The 19,695-nt window shown below is 41.3% G+C and overlaps 1 protein-coding gene and 1 long non-coding RNA gene across 7 annotated transcripts in view; one reads left to right on the top strand and one right to left on the bottom strand.

The window, feature by feature from the left end:
* The window catches only part of MTUS1 (microtubule associated scaffold protein 1), a 124,515-nt gene extending 120,043 nt beyond the window's left edge, over positions 1–4,472 (bottom strand). For 3 of the 6 annotated variants that reach the window (XM_064511087.1, XM_064511088.1, XM_064511085.1), the window contains exon 1: positions 4,060–4,225. The gene's annotated coding sequence lies outside the window, so the exon portion shown is untranslated. Of the gene's footprint in view, positions 1–3,123; positions 3,318–3,756; positions 4,031–4,059; positions 4,226–4,449 lie in introns of those variants that run through there. The other 3 variants (XM_064511091.1, XM_064511090.1, XM_064511089.1) reach the window with 3 other exon arrangements.
* LOC135328254 (uncharacterized) lies at positions 4,243–12,795 on the top strand. Its single transcript, XR_010389055.1, has 2 exons — positions 4,243–4,530; positions 10,629–12,795. It is a non-coding gene; the product is annotated as an uncharacterized LOC135328254 (long non-coding RNA).
* Positions 12,796–19,695: the final 6,900 nt, after the last annotated feature.

Below are 19,695 nucleotides of genomic sequence, written 5' to 3'. Positions count from 1 at the left end.
CTTAGTAGAAATCTTTTAATAGTATTCCCATCTTCCTATAGCCCTACTTTTGCTTCTAAGAGGCCTCACCCCATCTTCCTGATGGGGAACTAGTTGACACAACTGGGTCAAGCACAGCAAGCAAACTACCTTTTGAAGCAAGATTTTCTTGTTTTGTTTTGTTTTTCCTTCCCCTGTTAGAGAGATAGCATGGAAAACTACAGTAAAAGGAATTAGAGTTATTAGGAATATCAAGCACTGGAATAAAGTTATACACCAGAGACATTTAGAATGTTTTAGCCCATCCCAGCGAGTCTGCTGTACAGCTTGTGGCCACTGTCACTCTGAGCACACAAGATGGCAACTGGATGCACGTCCAACATGGTCTGCAGTAGGAACTTGTTCCTAAAAACTCCATGTGGGTTATAATATATTCAACATCTTGCCTCCTGGTGCTTTATATTAGTTTTATTTCCTTGCACAATTCTTAAATATTCTGTCCTGGACATATACTGTTGCATGATACCATGTATCCAAATTTATATTATTTGTAAAAATGAACTAATGCTCGTTTTAGAATATGGTACTTAAGTCTTTAAAAAAAAAGGAAAAGTTATGAAAATATGTAAAGTTTGTTGAAAGCATGTTGGCAGCTTCATATCTAGATTTCAGTAACTTGGAAGAGCTAAAATAAACTTCATGTCCCCCCTTCCCTCTCCCTCAAAAAGTAACTCCCACCCCCCCAAAAAAACAAGCACAGAACCAGGACAACCAAACTGAAGAAGAACAGAGACCAGAGAACTAATACAACTGGGTGATTAAAGAAAACAAACAAAATCACATCACAGCTATACACCAACAGCTTGGATTCTTCCTGACACAGAAACTAAACAGAATACTAACTGAAACAGTCAGATATAAGTAACTTGGCTTGAAAAGTACCAGAATAGTTAAGTATTAACAAAAAAAATCAATGAAATAAAGCTGGAGTTAATATAGGTGCTAGGAGTGGAAGAAATCCTACAGTTCAGTGGGAAGTTAAATCCTGGCATAGCTTTTTAGTACCAGAAAGAAAAAGCCCACAAAACCCATGTAGAAAACTAAGACAGATTCACAGTTAATAATAGTAATGTGACTTAAGGGGTTTTAAAAAAAATGATTTTTTTCCCAAGTAATAAGTACAACTATGCATAGCCAATGAGTTCTGCTGAATAATCTCAATGATAATAGAGAAAATAAGAAAGTGGAAAACAACTGAAGTCTTCCCTTGCCCTTATAAAAGGAACCGATTAGTCCAAAAACATTTTCATAAGTGCATCAGGAACAGGAAACAACTCCACAGTGCAAGTATTCCCTTAAAGGGAACTTATTGTTCTCACTCTTATGGTTGTTCAAAAGAAACTGTAAAACAACCATTTACGCTTCACAAACACTGAAGAAGCACTGACTCTTGTTTCATTTTTCGTAAGAAACGAAGCAAAGCAGAATAAACAGCATTAACCTTGTACAGCTTTAACTCCAAACTTCTGCACTAAGCCTGATCATTCCAGAAACTTGCCAGGTAATCCTCTGAATCCATGGGATACAGTAAACTTTCAAAGCTCTTGTTTTTCCTGATTTAACCGTGAATCTGGATATATCATATACTGAGTTAAGGAAACAAAATAACCTAAATAGAAATTGGGACTTCTGGGTCCAACTTTTCATGGGGCATATAGCACTTTTGCTCACATAGGCACCCCAAAACAAACTGTAAAGTATCTCTGATCATAATACAGTTGTGGTATATTTTAATGTGTTATGTATAAAGTGTTATAAATTTATACACGTATAATTGTTACCATCCAGTCCTCCATTACCAAATGGCTAAATTGCATTCCACAGTTTCTATTACAACTCTCAATTTTTTTTAGACTGCTAAGATCAATAGCTATCTGACATGCTAGATCCGAGCAGAATGCTAAGCCCTGCAATTTAAAAACAAGCCTCATGATAATTGACTTTTTTTTGTAATAACCCAGCTCTATGGTAGAATCTTTGCTCTTCTTAGAAAAGAAACTCACTTCTTTCATACATGCTTGCAGACAAAAGTTTAAAACCACAAAATGCAAGAGTTAGAAGTGGGAGCCCCAAGTGTATTTAAAGTATCATTACTCTGCCAGCTCTTGACTTTGTCAAGGTCTCTACAACGTATTATTGCAGATCTAGTCTTGGAACTGAAATCGATACCTCAGAAGCACCGAAGTAAAACACAAGGGGGTGGGAAACCAAGCTATGAATCCAACAGTAAAGCTTGCTATTTACGTAATCCAAATCGCTCAAGAAGATACCGTAAAGCCAGTTTTAACGTGACATCTGTTACAACTTTAGTATTTTTTCAAGTACTTTCAGACTGTGGAATCTTCATATACAGAGCTGTCTTGCCCCGGGTGGAAAAATTATGCTAAATAAAGTTATATCATCAGAACTACCTGATTGTTGTAATTATTCTAGCCACAGGTCTGAGGCAGCCTGATCTCAGCAAGAAATCTGAATTCTGCATTCTTTTTAAAAGCAAGTATATGAATTTTAAATATAGCTTTCTTAGCAGACACACAATTAAACTCCATTAAAAAAAAAAACTTAAAAAGCAAACTATTATTACTTGTCTACAATAATTAGCCTTAAGAAAACTAAGTTAGTCCCAATGGCCCGGCGTAGAGACATGCCAGCCAGCCACCACAACTCATTGCTGTGGTGCCACAGGAAGACAGTGCACGTCACGTGGAATAAACAATTTTTAATACCCATCTTATCAAGTAATCCAGGCAGTGGCCTGCATCTGTCTTTATCATATGCTTTGAAAATCTGAGTGATACAAAGCAAGCAGGCTGAAGCTCTTCTGCTCCCACAAAAACAACTTTCTGAATACAAAAAGCTTACCTCTCCTCACATTAGGAGTTATTACCATGTATTAAGTTCATTTAGAAAAAGGAGATAGCAGACAATTATTAACCATAACTACCTAATCGACACAGACCAAGTGTTACCTGATTTGTTAGCAAGGATAGTATTAATGATACCTTAAATTAGAGCAAGCTTCAGACTATGACCAGCCTTACAATGTGTATGAAATGACCATTTAACTGCCCCAGTTAAAGTTACCTGCCACAGCACGAGACCTGACCTCCTAGACACCCCCCTCATGTGGGGTTTAACCTAGCAGCACTGTCCATCGCACCACAGGAGTAAAATAAATAAATAAAACCACAGCACGGAATTGGTCCCAGCGCAGACTGTCACAGCTGCACCCGAAGCAGGAACCTGCTCAGCCTTGATGTGGGAGGACGCTTGATCTTTCCTGCGATCATGAGCTGGAAGTTACTTTTTTCAAAAAAAAAAAAAAAAAAAAAAAAAAAAAAAAAAAAGTGCGCTCTTGGCTTGGCCTTGGCACAGTGGTATCAGGCTCAAGCCCAATGCCCTTTTCAAACGCCAGCTCCTCTCTCCCTGCCAGCCCTGTGCTGTATAAATAGACGCAGAGGGAGCAGTAAGCATCCAAGGCATCCTTTTAACACTGCAAGTGTCTGAGCTCCTGCTGCAGGGCTCGCTCAGCCCAGGTGCACCACAGCAGCCGCTACCAGAGCTGAAGCGTTTCCAGCGTAGTGCTAGTGCTCGGCACCAGCAATGTGGAACTCCGGTACTTTTATTTATTTATTTATTTATTAACTAAACACCCCCCGAAGCCCGTTAAGAAGGGCTGCAGCAGCGCACTTCGCAGTAAAGAGGCTGATACAGCACCTGTGCTCCGCAGCGAGGCTAAGGCTCAAGCGCAGCTGCATCTTTGGGGAGAACTGTGCGTGGTCAATCAGGAAAAAAGAGTAAAAAAATAAGTAAAATAAAAAAAATAAAATCCGAAGCCTTGCTCTTCGCAGCCCGTTTCCGTGCGGCGTCTGCGGGGAGGCAGCAGCGACCCACTTCCCCGCGCAGGAGCCCAGCCACAAAACTCCGCGGGAGCGGGGCCCCGCCGCGACGCGCCCTCGCGCGCACCCCGGTAACCGCCCGCGCTCCGCCGGGGGGGGGGGGGGGGGGGTTGGTACTTACGCCGGTGCTCAGGCGCCCCTGCCCCTGCGGCCGGGTTACGCAGTCAGAGGAAACCTGACCCGAGCTGCGGTGCCGAGCCGAGGCCCCTCCGCCCCCGCGGAAGCGCCGCGGCCGCTCGCCAGCGCGGCCGCAGGAGCCCGGCCCGGTGCGCGGCTCCGCTCCGCCCCGCCCGGCACACGCCGCGGCCGCGCCGCCCCGCTCCGCGCCTCTCCCGGGAGCCGCCCCGCAGGCGGCTCCGCGCCCCTTCCCGGGCCCCGCCGCTGCCGTCCGGCCGGGTCCGGCTCGGGCCGGTCCGGCCGCACCTGCACCTGCGCCAGCGCCAGCGCCGCGGGGAAGGCGCTCGCCCCTCTGCGCCCCTCCGCACCTCACGCCACCTCCGCCCTCCCTTACCTGGCGCCGGGCCGCGGCCCCGGCCGCTCCCGCGCGGCGCTTTTGTGGGCGCGGGGCAGCGCAGCGCGGCGAGCAGCGCAGGTAGCTCGCGGGCAGCGAACTGGGTCAGCCGCTAAAAATACCGCGCGGGTGGAGGAGCGGGGCGGCCGCGGGGCCCCCGGGTGCCCCCTGCTCCGGCCTGGTCCCTCCGCGGGGCGCTGGGGGAGGCGGGCGGCCCGGGCGCCGCGGGCCCCGTTTCACGCCGCTGCTGCCCGCAGGAGCGGGCGACCTTTCCGCACTTGGTCCGAGGTGCGCCGCTTAACGCTACGGCTAACGGCTGCACAACCGCCTCGGTTTTATTCCGAAGCACGCGCGGCTTCGCGCACCGCGCGCCAGGTGAAGAGTTGTGGGATCGCGCCAGGTTGCCGCGCTGTGCCCCTGCCCGCGGCCTGCCCGCGGCAAATGATTAGCCCGGCGGGTCGGGCTGGGCCGCGGTGCCGGCTGGGCCCTCGCCGGGGCCGCCAGCCCTCACCAGGCCCTCGCGCCCGGCCCAGCCATGCCCACGGCTGCAGGTGAGGGAGCACGGACAGTGCAGAGCATTGCTTTGAGGCAGCTCAGGGCTGTGGTGGGACTGGGATTAACAAGGTGAGGTACAGCAACGGTGCCGCAGTGTTCAGGCTGTGAAGAGAGAGGTTCTCATGAAATTGTGACTCCATTTTGGTGTAAGCTGGGTGATGTTGGACATGTACTCGTCTCATAGTTTATGCTTACGAAGAACAAGACTGCTAATGCTACACATGTACAAAGGGGTTGAATTAATTAGTAACTATTACAACTTTAACTCCGCCTTTTACCGCTCTGCCCTCAGTATTACTTTATGCCCCCTTTTGGTGCTTAACTTCCTGGATTTAAGTGGTGGTGGAGCCTCTGCTTCCCTCCAGGATTTGTCCTCTTGTGGGACGGTGTCAAACAACTTAACTGTACTAACGTCCTGCTGTGCCTGAGAGACCCTGGGGAAAGCAGAGGAAGAGGGTGGCCACAACTGGCAGAGCAACTCACAGAGTCTGAGGGAAGAGTGTTGTGCCTAAACACAGACATGAGTGAAAAAAGTTGCCTTTTTGTCAGAAATGATCCTGTTTCTGTGAAGGACACTGGATGAACAGATCCTTAGTGCTGTCTAAATAAACATCGCCTGTTTCCTTGGGGGGAAGAGTCTCCATCTCCAAGGAGAGGTGCTAGAATAGAAAGTCCTCGGCTGACAGGAAGGAGGGGCAGGGGAAGGGAGCACAATTTCTGGCTTTCATCCTGCTGTGGAAGAAGAGGAATTTCACTCCCAGGCAGGCTGCGTAGGACAGTACTGCTCTCTAGCAGTCAGTGTTTCTTGTGAGCTGGGGTTGCTGCATTGTACCTTGAAGTATGTGCGTGGACGTGCAGACGGCCCCTGCGTGTCTTTGTGAACTGTGCTGCTAAAACTTCCCCTCCTAAAACATGTCCTCACGGAGTCAGAGGGACAGCAGAGTTCAGACTTCCTCCAAGGGGTCCTGTGGGTGTCAGTGGTGAAAGTAGCTCTAATGACAGGCTCTCTGACCCCACAGCATACCCGCTGGGGATCTGCCACAAAAGCAGTGCCTTCAGCTGGTCGATCTGCCCGTAACAGAAGGCAGAGGGGAAAATCTTTTACTCATCTTTACAAAGCAGAAAGGGAACTGCTCCCAGTGTAAAGTCCATGGAGGAGAAGCTTTCAAATGTCAGTATAGCTGGGGAAACGTACCCTACGTGTCTGGTACACAAATACATAGCAGCCTTGAGGCTCATGATGTAGCTATATTGGAATCTGTATCCAATACAGATTTGGTGACTCCATGCTTTCTTGACATTATTGACATTGATTTCTTGCCCTCCACCCCCACCCCACTACTGTATACAGTTGCTGGCTATTTTTATATGTGATGAATATGATTCAGAATTAAACATGCCAGGAAGACACCGCATCTTTCAACCTAATAATTAAAAAAGGAGCATAGCATGATTACTTGGTTTTGTCACCACATGAAAGAGAACTATTTATTTTTATTGTGGTTAACTTAGTAGTAACAAACAAAATATCTTATTCCTGTCCATGAAAAGCAATCTTGCCCATCTTTATGGGCTTCATCCAACGTGTGCTGAGTCAGTGGTATTATGCATGGGCTTTCAATTAGCATCTGACTGCAAATCTAGTGAGCTGGATTAGAGCATGAGTGCTCTCGTACCACAAGACTGAACATTTTACAAGACTTTGATACCCTGAGAGGGAATAATGCCAATGTTTAGTGAGGGTCTGTACAGTGCTTCAGATCTTGGAAGGCAAATCCTTTGGTATTGCAGTTGAAGCACTCTGGCAGAAGCCCACTGGTGTGGCTGGACGTGTGGAGAGAGGAACATTGTGAGATTTTTATGGTGTCATTAGATCACGGCTCATGTGAAATTGAGTGATAGATAGTTTACATAGTCAGCGTTATAGCAAAGTTCACAGGCATGGTTCCAACTGTATATATCAAGGCTAATCTCAATTACAACTTAAAAATGCCTCCGTCTTTGTCACTGTAGGGATGGTCTGGAAAATATCGACTAATCGCTACAGCTGAAAGCTTGTCATGTTAATCTTTATCCCACTAAAGTTCACAGTTCATTCAGTGTGCCCTACAGCCGTTCCACTTTGATGGCTCTCTCATTTCTCCTAGTTTTGTTGTTTGTCTAGGCCTTTCATACAGCAATAATCAAGAGGAAAAAAATCAATTGTAAAAACAAAGATGACAATTGGATTCTTTTAAAATGAGATATTAATGAGGGGAATTTGGGAGCAGTCGTACTGACATTCCTTTAAAGTATTCCCACCTTCAACTTGGCTGGAATTCAGGTTGACGATGACATTTGAAATTATTACATTACATGGGGGAAAAGTTCATCAGATCCCATCAAGGAGGGTTTCAAAGAAATGGCCAAGGACTCTCAAAGCAGGAAGGCGAAGGAACTAGAGAGGCCACTGAGGTCTGTATAATTTACATTTTTTGCATCATTTGCTCTTGGAAGTCCCTTTCCAGGAATTCTAATCAAAAGCTCCTGGCAAAACAGTTGTTCTGATCAAAACCTCGTGATAGCCCTTTCCTCTGCTGCTAAGTAGCCGTGAAATGACTTTTGCTTCTCTGCTTTTTTCTCCTGCTTGGTTCTTCTGGTTGGTGCATTGTAATTTTCATAAATGTAGGAGCAAGAGTGAAGTGTCATGTCTCTTAATGTTGAAAAGGGAGAGAAAGAAAGGAGAAAGGGAGAAGAGGACTGAGGAAGAAATGTAAAAGATCTTAGGCAAGGGAGAGAAATGGAAGACAGAAGATAACATGGGGGAAGGAACCCAAGACTGCAAGGCGGAATAAAGCAGGAGAGAGAATAAGAGAGAACAGACCAAGAAGTAAATAAAGGTGTAAGTCAAATATTAGAACAGAGGGTAGGGGGAAGGAATGGAGCAACAGTTTTCTATACTCTTTAATCTTACTCCTTGTCAATAAGTGTTAATGGTAGTCAGGATTACACTCCAAGCAGTACCTCTGAAGGGGCCTGGCAAGAAAAGCTGCCCTGAGATAGGTGTATGGCTGTCTTTAATAATACATGTGATTGCAGCAGGTGTAAATATATTGAATTAGTACCAGGTAACTTGTTTGTTAATAGCAGTAAAAATGCAGCAGCACAGGATGGCCAGGTCTGTGTTGTGCTGGTATCCAGGGTAATGGGTGTTTTTCAATGGCTTATTAGGGAACTCACTTGGCTTCTGCTCCTGACTCTTAATGGCTGCTTGTGCACTTTAATATCACATGGTAATTGGCTAAAAAAGCAGTCTTGTAACAGCGATTGAAATTCAAATTTCCCTGCTCCCAGCTAGATACCTTAATTGTTGCATGCAAAGTGATGCTTTGCTTCCCTAGTCCAATGAAATTGGATTAGTTTGTTCAGAATAACAGCCTTTCAGCAGGCACAATGAAAGGTGTTCCTCCCACCTAGCCTCTGGCCTGGTGCCAGAGGGGTTTTCCTGGGAAGTGAAAGAGAGATTCAGCGCTGTCCTTGTGACTCTCTGGGTAAGAGACCCATCTGCGGAGCTCCTTAGGGAGTACTTTTCCCTCCTCCTACACTGCTTTTGAGAGACACGAAAGTCTAAGAAGGGACCCTGCTCCAGCATAACTCCAGAATTAAATACTTTAGATCACCCGAGAAGGCCGGCAACCCAAGTGCCTTCTCATACTGTCTGTTAGAGATTTTGGTCTGAGGTACTTAATGGTCCTGCTGCAGTGGGGAGCAGGGGTGCCTGGCACAGAGCTGCAGGCTCCTGGCTGGGAAGCTGGTGCCAAAATTGGGGGTTACAGCACTTAACACTGCAACATCTAGAGCTGTTGTGGATTTAGTCTGTGATAATGCTTGTCTTGTAGCTGTAATTGGGAAAACAGTGTTGTGGATTTGTTCACGTCCACTGGTTTGGCCTAGTTCTCAGCATCGCAAGGCTAACTTCTGTCAGATAAATTCCAGCAGGCCGTGGATTAATGTACTCTGTTGTGATTTTTTTTGAGGTGGGGAGAGGGCCGGTGGAGACATGTAATGAATGTCAATACGCACGTTTAATTTCTTTGGCAAGCAGTAAGTACTGTTCCCCTTTGTTTGCTTATGCAGACTGCATTTAAAGTAGTGCATAACAAAAAGCAAACCTTTCTGGAGACCAGTGCCAATGGTAGTTTGACTAAAAGCATAGCACCACAGTTGAAAGTCTTCATTTTCTTCTGAGGCTCAATTACTAATGAATATTCTTTAATTTTTGTTACTACACACTTCACATTCATATGACTTCTTCTCGGCCCAAGGCCTATTTGAATAAAATTGTATACTTCCTGCTTTGACAACATACTGGTGACGTGCGTTAGAGGAATCTTGCTGAGAATGTTGAAAATGTTGGATGGTAATTTGGGCTCAATCCTGTGATTTTACCTGTAATGACTACTTAGTCTTCTCCAAGAATCCTTTGTATTTCTCCTCTACCCTTCAGAAAAGAATCAGAAAGACTGTGGATATACCCACAAAAAGTGTTGGTAAACACATCTCTGGGCTAAATTAATCCCTGAGGTAAACATTTTTTTCATATGGTTTTCACCAGAACAGGGTGGGTCCTCTACTTATAAATAGCATTGGTGGAGAACTAGAAAATAATCTTAAAGCGTTAACAATTAGACTAATTGTAGTTCACTTGATTCTCTGATGTAATAAAACTCTTCCTTTCCTGGGCCATTATCTGTTAGACAACCCCCTATGTTGTATGTATCATTAAATATTTATTCCTTTCAAATGCACATTAAAGAATTGAATCATGGTTTCGAGCACAATTCTTAAGAGCAGCTTTGTTCAGTATTTTTTACAAGCATTTCCTTATAGAGAATAAAGTAATAAAGAAAACAGGAAGTTTCCTCTTCCATGGAGTTAAGGTAACAGTTTAATGAATTTATTACTATTAATATTTTGAGAAATCTAGAGAGTTTTTTCATTCCTGACAGTAATGATTGATAATTTGTATATTATTCTTCTAGACTGCTTTAGCTACTTTTCTGTTATTCCTGTGGAATGTAATTAGTGACAAATAAAATGAGATTTACTGCACCTAGTTAGAAAAAAAAAATGTCTAATTTCCCCCCTTGCTTCTTTAGTGTCATTTTAATGAACTTACATAACCATGGGCAGAATGGTAACTTTACTGTTTTGTACCTGCAGTTGTTATCCTCTGATATTTTCCATATATGCCATTTCTTAAGCAAACATGCTGAACTGAAGCTGATGGTTAAGTAACCATGACACTAACTTGATAGAATAAGTTGTCCAGAGACCTTTGAGAGAAGTGGCTGTAGATGATAGTTGGATCTCTTTGCAGGTGGGACTGCTTGATGTGATAAAGAGAAAAGGGCTGAAAACAAATTTCTGTGGCATCCCATAGCAAGTTAAATGAGAAATGGGAGAGCTCTTCAACTGCAGGCTGGTGGAGGCATCAGTGAGGTAGCAGAAGGAGTGGGAAGACTAACTATAAGAGACAGAGACAAGGAACAGGGACTTTTGAGTGCAAGATGAAAAGCAGTCAGCACCACATATTCTGTTAGTTTTTTCTATTATTGATTGTTTCCTTTTTTCCTCTTTTAAAGAAAAACACCTTCTCATCTAAAAGTCCTCCTTAAGACTTTTCTGTTCAAGGAACCCACCTCAGTGAAAGCAAATGAAACAGAAACCAGGGTGAGGATAAAATTCCAAGAAGACACTGGCACAGACATACCTCAAAGCATTTATTGCTGGGAAACAAGTGAGCCTCTGGGGCTGTGCTGCTGCAACAGCTCCAAGATGTCCTTCCCTTCAGCTATATCAAATGATTGACAGGGGCCTGCAGAAGAACTACCGGCTCTGAGATTTATATAAGAAAAACTAATAGAAGAAAAAAGTTACACACTAGTTCCTGTTTTTTTAACTTTTCAATGATTCCATCACTAGCTCGCTATGGACTTAATGTTTTGAAGAGATAAAATCTTGCTGAAACCAATTCCAATTGCAAAACTAATTCCATCCTTATCTCTAGCAGGTCAGCCATTTCAATGGTGTTGAAGATCATTGATTCTGTAACTTTGCCTATGATTAAGGAACAAAAAATCCTACTGCTATTGCAGCATCTCCCCAGTGTGATGCTTGGACATGTAATTAAGTTAGCAGGGTTTTAGCAAGTACCATTTGTACTGTGGTAACTGTGGAGATAGGGATACATAGGCTGCTAGGCAGCAGCAAATGCATGGTGACGTGACTTGTTCTGACAGGAGAGAGAGCTAAGCTAACTTGCACACTGATTGCCTGTAGCAAATGCAAAATAAAACATGCTGACAATTGCTGCAGTTCAGCTGATGTATAGTAACTTGTTAATCTGTGGTAACTTAATGATGCCTCTGAGCTCATAAGACAGTTGAGTTTACTACACTGCTCTTCGCTTAGATCCTGTTCTATCAATAATTGATTTTTTCTTTTGTCTTCCTGTAGGCTTCCGTGGGTTTCAGATCTATATGTATGTGAATGTGTATTCTGTTAGACACACAGAAACTGGACATTACAAGTTATGCCAGGATTCATACTGGCTGGGATGGTCTTATTTAAGAAATAGGTATATGTGACAGAAGACAGAAACAATAGAGTAACCATGATAAAGGTAGCTGGTTCCAAACACAGGCTTCAGCACCAACAAAAGAGAGTGGAAAAGTTTGAAGGGGCTCTGTGTAGCAAGAAGATGTCACATACCATCGAAGCCTTACTGCAACAGGATGGGATGAAACAACGCTGGGAGGGAGCTGGCACTGCAGCAGCCTATGGCAGGATTTAGCACTGATGACTCAAAAGGGAACTGTTAAAGGTGAAAGGCCAGACAACTGGAGGACGAAAACCCTTCCCTTTCTTTTCTTTCTCCATTCTCCCTTACATGGCCAGATGAATCCCAACATTAATGAAGGGATAGCAATTGCTTCTGATTTAGTGCTTGAAACTGAGTACTGTTCTGTATGCACAAAAGGTTACTGACTGGACAGTGAAAGAGTGGAGGAAAATGAGTAAAGAAAATAAGCCTTTTCAGGATGCCATTTTTAAGAAACAGTATACATCTAATGGGAGCAAAAAAATAAATGTAACTTTAGGACTTTTTCCCTCCTGAGTGGTAATGCAAGCCAAAGGAAAGACGATGAGAAAACTTGTATGGAATTTGGAGTGAAAATCAATCCAATGGGAGAAAAATCACTTTTCTTTATTAGCATATAATGTGTCTTAGTCCCTGTTTTCCATTGCAGCATAGGTCCTTTAGGGGCCTTACATGAATTCATGTCTGAACCAATCCTTATTTTCCTTAGAAAAGGTCTGATGAAGTATTGATTCTTGCTCCACATTTTGATACTTGTTCTCACTGGCCAAAAAAAGTTCTTAGGAAAAAAGAATTAATAGCAACAGCCTGGAAGACTTGTTTGTGACATAGTTTTAATGGCTGGACACAGGCCTTAAATAAAAATGTTCAGTCCTGTCTAGGGTTTGCCTTAAAGCCACTTGATTTTATAAATTGAGCAAGACTTACTGTTGAATCAGGTGTATCTGAAATAAAAAGAATATTATCTAGTTTGAAAATTACAGGTAAAAAAGACTATGAAATTAACTTCATGTATTATGTATATACAGCACTCTTTGCTTGGGATGCAGTAGGATTTATTTATGAAATAATGTGTTGGTGATATTGCATATACTAAATACTTTGTAAATAAATGAAGTTATTAATAAACTAGAAAATTTTTGAATTCATATTTTAGCCATATGTTATTTTGCCTATTGCTCAGTTTTAAGGATTAATTGGAAGTATAGTGAGCTAACAAAAATATTAAAACAAACATACGAAGTTATGAAATCATTAACATTAATGTTGTCTTAGCAATCTATGTTTGTTTCTTTGTTTTCACTCCAGTTCTTTTTTTCGGATAGCCCAATAGTCCTGGAGAGTAGGAGGAAAATTTAAGTTGGGGTAGGAATGAGCAGGTTAATTTCTTCATTGCTAATTACTTGATTGCTAATTACTTGATGTAGGTTATCCACCAAGATACAATGTCAGAGTCGTTCGAAGACAGAAGTCAGTTTATCTGTACAAGGGATTATAAAAACATAAATGTTTTCTACTGTGATGAGCTTCTGAGTCAGAGCTGTCACATGCTTCAGAAGAGTACTCATCCCTGCTCTCCCACATGGCGCCCTTCTTAACCACAATCTCTTGCTCAGCCTCCCATTAGTGGGGATCTGACAGTTTTTATAATTTTCCACAACCTGAAATGAAAATTGTAATAACAAATAACATTTTCTAAGCCTGTAAGTATTACTTGAATTCTCTGAGGAATCCTTGTATGTCTGACTTTTTTTCCTAGTTTGTGTGTGTCATAGAAGACTGATTCTGAAATACTATGCACATTGGCTTGTATTTCTTGGTTTCATTTGCCAGTTGCCATGAACAGCTTGCAGTGTATTTTAAATGGCTTTAACAGGCATGCTCTTTTAAAGAGGTACTGATCTTGTCTCTTTGTGTGAATATTGATATAATGGATGCCAAGTAGAGCCGATTACTTCCTGCACTCCAGTGCTGCTTGTCTCTGTGGAAGCTGAAGCTCTAGCTTTCCTTAATTAATCATGCTAGACTAGAAACCGAAGACAATAGGAGCTAAGTACAGCAGAGCCTTATGCTATAGTCGGCACTTCTTTCCTTCAGATACACAGCTTGGATGTAAGCTAGCAGAGGTAATCTTTCGGGGAGAACTCTGGGCATCATAAACATGCTCTGAAATACTTACGCAGTGCTCCTCTCCCAGAGGCTGAATTCACCATTGTGGAAAATGTGGCATTCCCATGCCTTAGCCAGTATGCAGGCAGTGCACAGAAACCTTAATTTCTCTTCCTACACTATAGATAGTCTAGGAGATGCTGCTGGTAAGGTTGTATTGAAATGAAAAACCTGAGGATCCCTGTTTACAGACAGGGATCAGACAGACCTAGTAGCCTAGCTTAGTAATGGAATAAAACTCGGTCCTTGAATTATATGTTTCCTCAGGAGGTTTCAAAGTGCTCTGTGAAATGGCTAAACCGTATTTCTCTCATACATGAGGAGAGTACCAGCGGGTTCAGTGCCTTGCTATGCGACACAGAAAATCAGAGTTAGAAGGGAGAACAGCCATTCTCACTTGTATATCTACATACTGAATTCTAGGTTCCATTCCTTAAATTGAAAATGTATATGCTTTCTTCTTGTATTTGTTTATAATAAGAAAATGATACCCATGGATCTGAATGGGTCCTTCCCCTCCCCCCCCCCCCCCCCCCCCGTCTTTCAAAATGTGTATGTCCTGGAGAAAGGATTTTAGTTTTCATCACTTGTTCTCTTCCCACTCTAGTTAGACACTTCAGTGGTAAAACAAACAGTACTGCAGTATTTTTTTCTCTCAGACAATAATAAAGGGTTTGCTTAAAATACTTATTTTTATCAAATGATCTAAGAAGCATATCTGTAGTTGAGGATATATGTCACAACATTTCCAAGAAGCAGTCTGCTAAAACCTCTATGTTTTAGTGATTAAATATAAATACACCCCAATGAAGGCTTCCTCTGGCTTCAGAGTTCCTTGCATTTAAATTAATGGGTCAGCAAGAAAGGACAGTGGAACCTTTTATTAGCAGCTGACTTCTCTCATGTCTCATTTTACATTTTTGGTTCCAGCACTGTTCAACTGAAAGGAGATACTGTAGGTAAAATAAAGGAGGTGAAAAACAGAGACAAGGCAGCTGCCAGACATTGACTTCCACTGAGTTCTTCAGAAATATCTGTATTCTCACTGATATGACAAGGAACCATAATGCAGGATATTTTTTTTGTGAAACAGGTAGTCTTTTGTATTCCTCAATAGGAGCTTTTCATGAGCAAAGTCTATGGAACAGTTTAGTATTTTTTTAAAGCCACCTTAGATGAAGAAGCTCATGAAGTAAGAAACATAGGTAAATATCCACATAAATTATATTTCATCTGCTGGAAACATTATGGTAGTGCTGTTCTCTAAGGAAGCCTGTATTTTCCCTGCAATCACTTTGTGATGAATATGCTAGTACCAAAAGACCTCAAAAGCAAATTTGATATTATTGTTTTTTCTGTCTGGCACTCTTCATATGTTGAACAGCCTGATGCTCATTCATCATCTTCAGTGATGTTGTTCTTTGAAAAGCTGCAGGGTATCTCCATTTTTCTGCAATTTTGTTTCTGAGGGTTAATTAATATACAGCAAGAGGGACATTGTCAGACCTACATGCAGAATTTATAGCCTCTCATCACATGCATCAATAAGTAAGTCAGAGATGTCATGAGCATTCTCCTTCTTTCTTGCTAGCTCAGCTGAACACAAGTAAAGATTTTTTTTCATATTCTTGTAACATGGGAGAAGGTTGTGGATTATTAATATTTTACGTATTTTACAAATTACGGAACACATAGAGACTTACAGGGCAATGTTCCCAAGTGTAATGAAGCTAGGCTGACCGAAACCAGTTCAGGTCTGAGTATCTGAGATATAAACTAGAATACTATATAATGACTATGACTGATACCTTTTTAATGAGAAATTAGAATATTAGAAAGGATTTGTTGTTAAACCTGTGTTTTATTTGGGACACAAGGTAGATGATCTGCTTGAGGAACAGATGATAGGCCAAATTTCATCCCCAATGTAACTGTACTGGACTCAGTTGATTTACATCAGAGGTTGGTTTTGTTCATTCTTTTGAAAAAAATCAAGTTGAGGACTATGTAACTGGGAAGGTGTCCAGTATGTAATGCGTTAATGTATATTTTCTTGTTAGTATCATATATATGAGACTTTTAAGCCAGGTGTAGAGATTCCAGAGCTTTCACTGGAGAGTTAAAGAGAAAAATGAAGTAGAATTTGAAACTTATTGTCCCAGATTGCAAAGATTAATGGCTTTTTTTTCCCCCAAGCTGTGTAAACATAAAAAGGAAGCCGTTCCCTTCCTTCATTGCTCTAGAACTTTTTACTTAGAAATTTCAGGTTAAGAATGACTTGCATTCTTCAAGATTGGTTTGATTTTTCGTTGTCTTGACTCAGAGGGGTAGTGAAGCTATCTCAGAAGCAGTTAAACCTCTTACTAGGAAGAGGGAATAGAAGAAATAGATGAGAACTGTCTGCTGAGGTCTTTAATTAGGCATGCTGAATGACAGAGAGGATGACAGAGAGAGAAGGGACTGGAACAATTTCAATGAGCATTGTTTTGAAAACTTCTCTGGGATATTTAAAATGAGTAATTAACAGTTATTAGAAACAAGAAAATAAAATGCATTAAAATCAATAAAATCCCCTTTATCACAAGACAGAGTGTTTTTGTATCTTGCAAGTGTTAATAATTCAAACTTAGACACTAGCCTGTTGAGTGAGACTTGGAAGGCTTTCTAACTATTACATGCAGCAGGAATTTTACGTTTTCTGAGTACCACATGAATGACACACCAATTTCAAGGAGGGCGCTTTTCCCAGATGGCATTTAGGCAAGAAATGGATTTCCTGTTCTCCCTGCAGAGAATTCAGGCACTATAGATTCCAGTATGGCACAGGCGCTTACTTTATCCTGCCACAAGTGTTCACAAAAATCTTAATTTCCTGGCCATGAGGAACGTTCAAATGCTTTATTATTGGTATTATGATACAAAGATGTGTCTAACTCCAGTATAGGTCCCTCAAACTTCAAGGTAGTTGAGATATGAAAAACAGAAGGAGACCATGTTGGGGAAGAGCAGTGGAGGGATGACAGCAGGAATATAATAGTGCAGATATATTAGTTCAGGTGCTGTTTGGAAGTTTCATAGTTTTGTTTCTGTTTGCTAATCAGCAGAAGATATGAATTACTTTTCTAACACATAAATGCAAGGCTTTTTAAATTAAAGAGACCACAATTTAACTATCTCAATGTGACATACCCAAAGATAATTAGATATTATAAATTTCCATAGGCTTTAGGTATCCTTAGGAACTCATGTTTCATTTAAAAAGTGAATTAAGTCACTGAAGTACTGTTGACATTATATCTCATAATCTTGTAAGTTATGTAACTTGATGGTAAGAAATGTTTGTAGAAGTTTACAAATGTGGTGTTGTCTAAGAAATTACAACATGTACAGAGCACCATCTAGTGCAGGGTATCACTAACATAAAAGCCTTTCTGCTCTCACATGTCGTTGGAGTGTGTTTAGCTAATTTAATATGAGCTGTCATGTTGTAGAAAGTGCCAGCCCAGTGGCTCCTGTGGCAAGATAGTTTTACAGTTGCATGGGAGACCATGGATTGAAAACTGGAACCTTGAACTCCGACCAGCAAAACTGGAAGCACCAACATTCATGTAACCGTTGGTGAGACCCATGTACTTCTAAGGGGAATTTGCTTACCTTCCTGCCTGCAATGTCAGGTGCTACATTCGTTAAAATAATTCAGTCCAATCTGGCTATAAGATAGACTGGACACTGATTCCCACAAGGGATTTAGGGACCTAACAGCTATTTTAGGTGCCTTCAGTCCAACATTTAGCTTCTTAAAGCCTTTGCTCAGCTTCTGCAGAACCTCAGAGCTGCCCAGGTTCCTTAAGCCAAGAGTTCACCAGCTGTGTATGCAAACCACAGCTAAGGGCAGACACTAAAGACCTGACTTTGAGAAGGGAAGGAAGGAAGCTTAGATTCCATAGGTGACAGGTAAAAGGAACATAAACATAAGTATTTATGAGTTGCTGAGGAAAGGAGGAGAAAAAGCTACAGTTTCTTTGTTTGTTTGTTGCCAAGGCTATAATTTTGTTCTTTTGTAAGCAAACAAATGCATGAAGTTGGCCCTGGGCTTGTGTAATCAATATTTGGATAGCAACATTCATTCTAACAACATGGTTTTGATGCAATGTATTTAACATTAGGGTAGGATTAAGAAGGTCAGTCTTAGTTAACCAAAGCTGTATCAATGACAAGCTGGATTTCATCTTGCACTAAACTAAGGTTAAGATGAGCCTCAGGGATATAGAAAAGATGATTTTGGATGAACACTGTTTTCAGCAAAATGCTAATGAAACATCAAAAAGCAACTATTACTGTAAAGTATTAAATTATCTTCCTGTGTAGAAAATGAACAAACATTTCAACTAACAGAAAATGGTAACTTCTTTCTCTCTCAGCATATAAGCAGATGGATTTCGCCTGAATGTTTGAAACCTTGCTGTTTTCCCAATTCTCAGACGTACTCTGAGGAAGCAGCAAAGGTATGCTGATACTCATTTTCCAAGTACTCCTAGTTTTGAATAGCTCTATTTTTTGTTTTCTAAGTCGACCTCTTAATAGACGGTTTAAAAAACAAAACAAGAAATTTCTAAGTGCATGCTTTTGAAAATTTAGATATGGGATACTTTCCTGGATACTTTTTCCACTCTTTCTACTCTTCCACAACTGCCAAGGAGCACTTAAGACTACTGAAAAAAATAAAAAAGAGGATATAAAAAGTTGCATTTGCATTCTTTTTGTCTTTGAGCTAATCAGGAGTAAATTAAAGGAACATGATGGGAATGCTCAGTGATCTGGGAAGCTGTGGTTAGATTCCTCTTTCTGAGAGGATCCATTTTGCTAACAGCAAGGGTAACAAGTGGCTTTGACAGAACAGAATGTTGTATTTTGAAAAGGGGTTCAAGAAGTGGTGTTAGGAATCACAGTCTGGGGAATGGTGGGGAGAGGCAGTCTCTAACTAGGCAGCAGAGCTGCAGAGAAGAGTCCATACTAGAAATGTGTAGACCAGTTTGTGGTACATCAGCACTTTGTCAGAACATACTAGACACTCTAGAGAAAACAAATGTTGTTGCTTATAAGGCCCTTTTACCATTCCCTTAATTCACTCAGGCTTGTGGCTTCCATTCCTTTAATCTCCAAAATGTTAAGCAAAATGAAGAAAATAGAAATAGATAATTGAAAATATAAAGATGTTTCCCTTGAACAAAGATTACAAAAAGAGACATTTTTGTTACACATTACTGGTAGCTATGATTATGTTGTTTACTAACCATGACTAGAAAACCATTTTCATTGTTATTCCCTTGATTGTTCTTCTTCTGTTGGGTTATATGATTTATATCAAGTGATATATATTAATATTCAGCTTGTGTATTGTGTAGTTCTGTCTCATGCTTTAACAAATAAACAGGCCTTTGTCCTGCTATCTTGTAAAAATAAAGATTCCTCGACAACTTGTTCATACCTGTTGAGGAAATAAATTAATACTAGCGGACCGTGGAATGCTTGTGGTTTCTCTTCCAAGCTCTTTTCCAGTAGCTATTTAAATTTGCTCTTCGAAAATAAAGGTTTTGTTTATTTAAGAACAATTATATTAGCATTTTGAATTGCAAGACTTTTTACATGTTTTTCATATAACCAAAAATTATTATTACATAAAGAAAGGCCATAGAAACATGATGGGAAGTAAATACTGTATTTGCATATTGCTAACAGTATGCTAGATGCTCTTCAGACAGGAAGGATGACACGTCCTCGTTCTGAAGAGCATGCAGTCCAAATAAACAACATATAAATGCATTGTACTATGTACGAAGAAAGATTTGTTTCTCTTTCTTTGTATGATTTCCAAGAAA

The sequence above is a fragment of the Dromaius novaehollandiae genome, chromosome 4 (genome assembly GCF_036370855.1).
Source record: "Dromaius novaehollandiae isolate bDroNov1 chromosome 4, bDroNov1.hap1, whole genome shotgun sequence".
Classification (NCBI taxonomy): Eukaryota; Metazoa; Chordata; class Aves; order Casuariiformes; family Dromaiidae; genus Dromaius; species Dromaius novaehollandiae.
Note: the sequence above shows the minus strand (reverse complement) of the source record. Positions and strands in the feature narration are given on the sequence as shown.